Genomic DNA, 7,500 nt, shown 5'->3' with positions numbered 1-7,500 from the left:
AAAAAAAAAAAAAAAAAAAAAAAAAGAGTCAATGCCCGATCTCTGAATCTTAGTAGGTTTAGGTATGGTTAGCACTTTGATGAGAGACTGCCTAGGAATACCAGGTGCTTTAAGCTTTTGGGTTTTCTTTCTTACTTATATAATGTACTGGCGATTAGATTGGCTGGTCTTTAAATAGCCCTCTCTTTGCTGCTGTCTTCGCTTACGGCCATACCAACCTGGCTATGCCCGATCTCGTCTGATCTCGGAAGCTAAGCAGGTTTGGGCCTGGTTAGTACTTGGATGGGAGACCGCCTGGGAATACCAGGTGCTGTAAGCTTTTTGGACATTTTTCACTTAGTATATAATAATTTTGCCAAAAAATAGAGTCAATGCCCGATCTCTGAATATTAACAGGTTTGGGCCTGGTTAGTACATGGATGGGAGACTGCCTGGGAATACCAGGTGCTGTAAGCTTTTTGGACATTTTTCACTTAGTATATAATAATTTTGCCAAAAAATAGAGTCAATGCCCGATCTCTGAATCTTAGCAGGTTTAGGTCTGGTTAGCACTTTGATGAGAGACTGCCTGGGAATACCAGGTGCTTTAATCTCTTTGGAAAATTTCACGAATTATATAATAATCTTTCATTTAAAAAAAAAAAAAAAAAAAAAAAAAAAGAGTCAATGCCCGATCTCTGAATCTTAGCAGGTTTAGGTATGGTTAGCACTTTGATGAGAGACTGCCTAGGAATACCAGGTGCTTTAAGCTTTTGGGTTTTCTTTCCTACTTATATAATGTACTGGCGATTAGATTGGCTGGTCTTTAAATAGCCCTCTCTTTGCAGCAGTCTTTGCTTACGGCCATACCAACCTGGCTATGCCCGATCTCGTCTGATCTCGGAAGCTAAGCAGGTTTGGGCCTGGTTAGTACTTGGATGGGAGACCGCCTGGGAATACCAGGTGCTGTAAGCTTTTTGGACATTTTTCACTTAGTATATAATAATTTTGCCAAAAAATAGAGTCAATGCCCGATCTCTGAATATTAGCAGGTTTGGGCCTGGTTAGTACATGGATGGGAGACTGCCTGGGAATACCAGGTGCTTTAATCTGTTTGAAAAATTTCACGAATTATATAATAATCTTTCATTAAAAAAAAAAAAAAAAAAATAGAGTCAATGCCCGATCTCTGAATATTAACAGGTTTGGGCCTGGTTAGTACATGGATGGGAGACTGCCTGGGAATACCAGGTGCTGTAAGCTTTTTGGACATTTTTCACTTAGTATATAATAATTTTGCCAAAAAATAGAGTCAATGCCCGATCTCTGAATCTTAGCAGGTTTAGGTATGGTTAGTACTTTGATGAGAGACTGCCTAGGAATACCAGGTGCTTTAAGCTTTTGGGTTTTCTTTCTTACTTATATAATGTACTGGCGATTAGATTGGCTGGTCTTTAAATAGCCCTCTCTTTGCTGCTGTCTTCGCTTACGGCCATACCAACCTGGCTATGCCCGATCTCGTCTGATCTCGGAAGCTAAGCAGGTTTGGGCTTGGTTAGTACTTGGATGGGAGACCGCCTGGGAATACCAGGTGCTGTAAGCTTTTTGGACATTTTTCACTTAGTATATAATAATTTTGCCAAAAAATAGAGTCAATGCCCGATCTCTGAATATTAACAGGTTTGGGCCTGGTTAGTACATGGATGGGAGACTGCCTGGGAATACCAGGTGCTGTAAGCTTTTTGGACATTTTTCACTTAGTATATAATAATTTTGCCAAAAAATAGAGTCAATGCCCGATCTCTGAATCTTAGCAGGTTTAGGTCTGGTTAGCACTTTGATGAGAGACTGCCTGGGAATACCAGGTGCTTTAATCTCTTTGGAAAATTTCACGAATTATATAATAATCTTTCATTTAAAAAAAAAAAAAAAAAAAAAAAAAAAGAGTCAATGCCCGATCTCTGAATCTTAGCAGGTTTAGGTATGGTTAGCACTTTGATGAGAGACTGCCTAGGAATACCAGGTGCTTTAAGCTTTTGGGTTTTCTTTCCTACTTATATAATGTACTGGCGATTAGATTGGCTGGTCTTTAAATAGCCCTCTCTTTGCAGCAGTCTTTGCTTACGGCCATACCAACCTGGCTATGCCCGATCTCGTCTGATCTCGGAAGCTAAGCAGGTTTGGGCCTGGTTAGTACTTGGATGGGAGACCGCCTGGGAATACCAGGTGCTGTAAGCTTTTTGGACATTTTTCACTTAGTATATAATAATTTTACCAAAAAATAGAGTCAATGCCCGATCTCTGAATATTAGCAGGTTTGGGCCTGGTTAGTACATGGATGGGAGACTGCCTGGGAATACCAGGTGCTTTAATCTGTTTGAAAAATTTCACGAATTATATAATAATCTTTCATTAAAAAAAAAAAAAAAAAAAAATAGAGTCAATGCCCGATCTCTGAATATTAGCATGTTTGGGCCTGGTTAGTACATGGATGGGAGACTGCCTGGGAATACCAGGTGCTGTAAGCTTTTTGGACATTTTTCACTTAGTATATAATAATTTTGCCAAAAAATAGAGTCAATGCCCGATCTCTGAATCTTAGCAGGTTTAGGTCTGGTTAGCACTTTGATGAGAGACTGCCTGGGAATACCAGGTGCTTTAATCTCTTTGGAAAATTTCACGAATTATATAATAATCTTTCATTTAAAAAAAAAAATAAAATAAAAAGAGTCAATGCCCGATCTCTGAATCTTAGCAGGTTTAGGTATGGTTAGCACTTTGATGAGAGACTGCCTAGGAATACCAGGTGCTATAAGCTTTTGGGTTTTCTTTCCTACTTATATAATGTACTGGCGATTAGATTGGCTGGTCTTTAAATAGCCCTCTCTTTGCTGCTGTCTTCGCTTACGGCCATACCAACCTGGCTATGCCCGATCTCGTCTGATCTCGGAAGCTAAGCAGGTTTGGGCCTGGTTAGTACATGGATGGGAGACTGCCTGGGAATACCAGGTGCTTTAATCTGTTTGAAAAATTTCACGAATTATATAATAATCTTTCATTAAAAAAAAAAAAAAAAAAAAATAGAGTCAATGCCCGATCTCTGAATATTAGCATGTTTGGGCCTGGTTAGTACATGGATGGGAGACTGCCTGGGAATACCAGGTGCTGTAAGCTTTTTGGACATTTTTCACTTAGTATATAATAATTTTGCCAAAAAATAGAGTCAATGCCCGATCTCTGAATATTAACAAGTTTGGGCCTGGTTAGTACATGGATGGGAGACTGCCTGGGAATACCAGGTGCTGTAAGCTTTTTGGACATTTTTCACTTAGTATATAATAATTTTGCCAAAAAATAGAGTCAATGCCCGATCTCTGAATCTTAGCAGGTTTAGGTATGGTTAGCACTTTGATGAGAGACTGCCTAGGAATACCAGGTGCTTTAAGCTTTTGGGTTTTCTTTCTTACTTATATAATGTACTGGCGATTAGATTGGCTGGTCTTTAAATAGCCCTCTCTTTGCTGCTCTCTTTGCTGCTGTCTTCGCTTACGGCCATACCAACCTGGCTATGCCCGATCTCGTCTGATCTCGGAAGCTAAGCAGGTTTGGGCCTGGTTAGTACTTGGATGGGAGACCGCCTGGGAATACCAGGTGCTGTAAGCTTTTTGGACATTTTTCACTTAGTATATAATAATTTTGCCAAAAAATAGAGTCAATGCCCGATCTCTGAATATTAACAGGTTTGGGCCTGGTTAGTACATGGATGGGAGACTGCCTGGGAATACCAGGTGCTGTAAGCTTTTTGGACATTTTTCACTTAGTATATAATAATTTTGCCAAAAAATAGAGTCAATGCCCGATCTCTGAATCTTAGCAGGTTTAGGTCTGGTTAGCACTTTGATGAGAGACTGCCTGGGAATACCAGGTGCTTTAATCTCTTTGGAAAATTTCACGAATTATATAATAATCTTTCATTTAAAAAAAAAAAAAAAAAAAAAAAAAAAGAGTCAATGCCCGATCTCTGAATCTTAGTAGGTTTAGGTATGGTTAGCACTTTGATGAGAGACTGCCTAGGAATACCAGGTGCTTTAAGCTTTTGGGTTTTCTTTCTTACTTATATAATGTACTGGCGATTAGATTGGCTGGTCTTTAAATAGCCCTCTCTTTGCTGCTGTCTTCGCTTACGGCCATACCAACCTGGCTATGCCCGATCTCGTCTGATCTCGGAAGCTAAGCAGGTTTGGGCCTGGTTAGTACTTGGATGGGAGACCGCCTGGGAATACCAGGTGCTGTAAGCTTTTTGGACATTTTTCACTTAGTATATAATAATTTTGCCAAAAAATAGAGTCAATGCCCGATCTCTGAATATTAACAGGTTTGGGCCTGGTTAGTACATGGATGGGAGACTGCCTGGGAATACCAGGTGCTGTAAGCTTTTTGGACATTTTTCACTTAGTATATAATAATTTTGCCAAAAAATAGAGTCAATGCCCGATCTCTGAATCTTAGCAGGTTTAGGTCTGGTTAGCACTTTGATGAGAGACTGCCTGGGAATACCAGGTGCTTTAATCTCTTTGGAAAATTTCACGAATTATATAATAATCTTTCATTTAAAAAAAAAAAAAAAAAAAAAAAAAAAGAGTCAATGCCCGATCTCTGAATCTTAGCAGGTTTAGGTATGGTTAGCACTTTGATGAGAGACTGCCTAGGAATACCAGGTGCTTTAAGCTTTTGGGTTTTCTTTCCTACTTATATAATGTACTGGCGATTAGATTGGCTGGTCTTTAAATAGCCCTCTCTTTGCAGCAGTCTTTGCTTACGGCCATACCAACCTGGCTATGCCCGATCTCGTCTGATCTCGGAAGCTAAGCAGGTTTGGGCCTGGTTAGTACTTGGATGGGAGACCGCCTGGGAATACCAGGTGCTGTAAGCTTTTTGGACATTTTTCACTTAGTATATAATAATTTTGCCAAAAAATAGAGTCAATGCCCGATCTCTGAATATTAGCAGGTTTGGGCCTGGTTAGTACATGGATGGGAGACTGCCTGGGAATACCAGGTGCTTTAATCTGTTTGAAAAATTTCACGAATTATATAATAATCTTTCATTAAAAAAAAAAAAAAAAAAAATAGAGTCAATGCCCGATCTCTGAATATTAACAGGTTTGGGCCTGGTTAGTACATGGATGGGAGACTGCCTGGGAATACCAGGTGCTGTAAGCTTTTTGGACATTTTTCACTTAGTATATAATAATTTTGCCAAAAAATAGAGTCAATGCCCGATCTCTGAATCTTAGCAGGTTTAGGTATGGTTAGTACTTTGATGAGAGACTGCCTAGGAATACCAGGTGCTTTAAGCTTTTGGGTTTTCTTTCTTACTTATATAATGTACTGGCGATTAGATTGGCTGGTCTTTAAATAGCCCTCTCTTTGCTGCTGTCTTCGCTTACGGCCATACCAACCTGGCTATGCCCGATCTCGTCTGATCTCGGAAGCTAAGCAGGTTTGGGCCTGGTTAGTACTTGGATGGGAGACCGCCTGGGAATACCAGGTGCTGTAAGCTTTTTGGACATTTTTCACTTAGTATATAATAATTTTGCCAAAAAATAGAGTCAATGCCCGATCTCTGAATATTAACAGGTTTGGGCCTGGTTAGTACATGGATGGGAGACTGCCTGGGAATACCAGGTGCTGTAAGCTTTTTGGACATTTTTCACTTAGTATATAATAATTTTGCCAAAAAATAGAGTCAATGCCCGATCTCTGAATCTTAGCAGGTTTAGGTCTGGTTAGCACTTTGATGAGAGACTGCCTGGGAATACCAGGTGCTTTAATCTCTTTGGAAAATTTCACGAATTATATAATAATCTTTCATTTAAAAAAAAAAAAAAAAAAAAAAAAAAAAGAGTCAATGCCCGATCTCTGAATCTTAGCAGGTTTAGGTATGGTTAGCACTTTGATGAGAGACTGCCTAGGAATACCAGGTGCTTTAAGCTTTTGGGTTTTCTTTCCTACTTATATAATGTACTGGCGATTAGATTGGCTGGTCTTTAAATAGCCCTCTCTTTGCAGCAGTCTTTGCTTACGGCCATACCAACCTGGCTATGCCCGATCTCGTCTGATCTCGGAAGCTAAGCAGGTTTGGGCCTGATTAGTACTTGGATGGGAGACCGCCTGGGAATACCAGGTGCTGTAAGCTTTTTGGACATTTTTCACTTAGTATATAATAATTTTACCAAAAAATAGAGTCAATGCCCGATCTCTGAATATTAGCAGGTTTGGGCCTGGTTAGTACATGGATGGGAGACTGCCTGGGAATACCAGGTGCTTTAATCTGTTTGAAAAATTTCACGAATTATATAATAATCTTTCATTAAAAAAAAAAAAAAAAAAAAATAGAGTCAATGCCCGATCTCTGAATATTAGCATGTTTGGGCCTGGTTAGTACATGGATGGGAGACTGCCTGGGAATACCAGGTGCTGTAAGCTTTTTGGACATTTTTCACTTAGTATATAATAATTTTGCCAAAAAATAGAGTCAATGCCCGATCTCTGAATCTTAGCAGGTTTAGGTCTGGTTAGCACTTTGATGAGAGACTGCCTGGGAATACCAGGTGCTTTAATCTCTTTGGAAAATTTCACGAATTATATAATAATCTTTCATTTAAAAAAAAAAATAAAATAAAAAGAGTCAATGCCCGATCTCTGAATCTTAGCAGGTTTAGGTATGGTTAGCACTTTGATGAGAGACTGCCTAGGAATACCAGGTGCTATAAGCTTTTGGGTTTTCTTTCCTACTTATATAATGTACTGGCGATTAGATTGGCTGGTCTTTAAATAGCCCTCTCTTTGCTGCTGTCTTCGCTTACGGCCATACCAACCTGGCTATGCCCGATCTCGTCTGATCTCGGAAGCTAAGCAGGTTTGGGCCTGGTTAGTACATGGATGGGAGACTGCCTGGGAATACCAGGTGCTTTAATCTGTTTGAAAAATTTCACGAATTATATAATAATCTTTCATTAAAAAAAAAAAAAAAAAAAAATAGAGTCAATGCCCGATCTCTGAATATTAGCATGTTTGGGCCTGGTTAGTACATGGATGGGAGACTGCCTGGGAATACCAGGTGCTGTAAGCTTTTTGGACATTTTTCACTTAGTATATAATAATTTTGCCAAAAAATAGAGTCAATGCCCGATCTCTGAATATTAACAAGTTTGGGCCTGGTTAGTACATGGATGGGAGACTGCCTGGGAATACCAGGTGCTGTAAGCTTTTTGGACATTTTTCACTTAGTATATAATAATTTTGCCAAAAAATAGAGTCAATGCCCGATCTCTGAATCTTAGCAGGTTTAGGTATGGTTAGCACTTTGATGAGAGACTGCCTAGGAATACCAGGTGCTTTAAGCTTTTGGGTTTTCTTTCTTACTTATATAATGTACTGGCGATTAGATTGGCTGGTCTTTAAATAGCCCTCTCTTTGCTGCTCTCTTTGCTGCTGTCTTCGCTTACGGCCATACCAA

The 7,500-nt window shown here is 39.5% G+C and overlaps 12 non-coding genes across 12 annotated transcripts in view; all 12 read left to right on the top strand.

The window, feature by feature from the left end:
• The first annotated feature begins 200 nt into the window (after positions 1 to 200).
• On the top strand, positions 201 to 319 carry LOC128007851 (5S ribosomal RNA). The gene has a single exon (XR_008179598.1). It is a non-coding gene; the product is annotated as a 5S ribosomal RNA (ribosomal RNA).
• A 516-nt stretch (positions 320 to 835) lies between these two features.
• On the top strand, positions 836 to 954 carry LOC128007850 (5S ribosomal RNA). Its single transcript, XR_008179597.1, has one exon. It is a non-coding gene; the product is annotated as a 5S ribosomal RNA (ribosomal RNA).
• Positions 955 to 1,463: 509 nt separating this feature from the next.
• On the top strand, positions 1,464 to 1,582 carry LOC127994933 (5S ribosomal RNA). Its single transcript, XR_008167899.1, has one exon. It is a non-coding gene; the product is annotated as a 5S ribosomal RNA (ribosomal RNA).
• Positions 1,583 to 2,098: 516 nt separating this feature from the next.
• LOC128007849 (5S ribosomal RNA) lies at positions 2,099 to 2,217 on the top strand. The gene has a single exon (XR_008179596.1). It is a non-coding gene; the product is annotated as a 5S ribosomal RNA (ribosomal RNA).
• Positions 2,218 to 2,881: 664 nt separating this feature from the next.
• On the top strand, positions 2,882 to 3,000 carry LOC128006212 (5S ribosomal RNA). Its single transcript, XR_008178842.1, has one exon. It is a non-coding gene; the product is annotated as a 5S ribosomal RNA (ribosomal RNA).
• A 523-nt stretch (positions 3,001 to 3,523) lies between these two features.
• On the top strand, positions 3,524 to 3,642 carry LOC128007848 (5S ribosomal RNA). The gene has a single exon (XR_008179595.1). It is a non-coding gene; the product is annotated as a 5S ribosomal RNA (ribosomal RNA).
• Positions 3,643 to 4,158: 516 nt separating this feature from the next.
• On the top strand, positions 4,159 to 4,277 carry LOC128007847 (5S ribosomal RNA). Its single transcript, XR_008179594.1, has one exon. It is a non-coding gene; the product is annotated as a 5S ribosomal RNA (ribosomal RNA).
• Positions 4,278 to 4,793: 516 nt separating this feature from the next.
• Positions 4,794 to 4,912, top strand: LOC128007846 (5S ribosomal RNA). The gene has a single exon (XR_008179593.1). It is a non-coding gene; the product is annotated as a 5S ribosomal RNA (ribosomal RNA).
• A 510-nt stretch (positions 4,913 to 5,422) lies between these two features.
• LOC128007845 (5S ribosomal RNA) lies at positions 5,423 to 5,541 on the top strand. Its single transcript, XR_008179592.1, has one exon. It is a non-coding gene; the product is annotated as a 5S ribosomal RNA (ribosomal RNA).
• Positions 5,542 to 6,058: 517 nt separating this feature from the next.
• On the top strand, positions 6,059 to 6,177 carry LOC127988896 (5S ribosomal RNA). Its single transcript, XR_008162050.1, has one exon. It is a non-coding gene; the product is annotated as a 5S ribosomal RNA (ribosomal RNA).
• A 664-nt stretch (positions 6,178 to 6,841) lies between these two features.
• LOC128006211 (5S ribosomal RNA) lies at positions 6,842 to 6,960 on the top strand. Its single transcript, XR_008178841.1, has one exon. It is a non-coding gene; the product is annotated as a 5S ribosomal RNA (ribosomal RNA).
• A 523-nt stretch (positions 6,961 to 7,483) lies between these two features.
• The window catches only part of LOC128007844 (5S ribosomal RNA), a 119-nt gene continuing 102 nt past the window's right edge, over positions 7,484 to 7,500 (top strand). Inside the window, exon 1 of the ribosomal RNA XR_008179591.1 lies at positions 7,484 to 7,500. This exon is cut by the window's right edge and continues 102 nt beyond it. This is a non-coding gene — a ribosomal RNA (5S ribosomal RNA).

Source organism: Carassius gibelio, chromosome B22, assembly GCF_023724105.1.
Source record: "Carassius gibelio isolate Cgi1373 ecotype wild population from Czech Republic chromosome B22, carGib1.2-hapl.c, whole genome shotgun sequence".
Lineage (NCBI taxonomy): Eukaryota > Metazoa > Chordata > Actinopteri > Cypriniformes > Cyprinidae > Carassius > Carassius gibelio.
The sequence above is the reverse complement of the archived record's forward strand: the minus strand, read 5'-3'. Positions and strand labels throughout refer to the sequence as shown.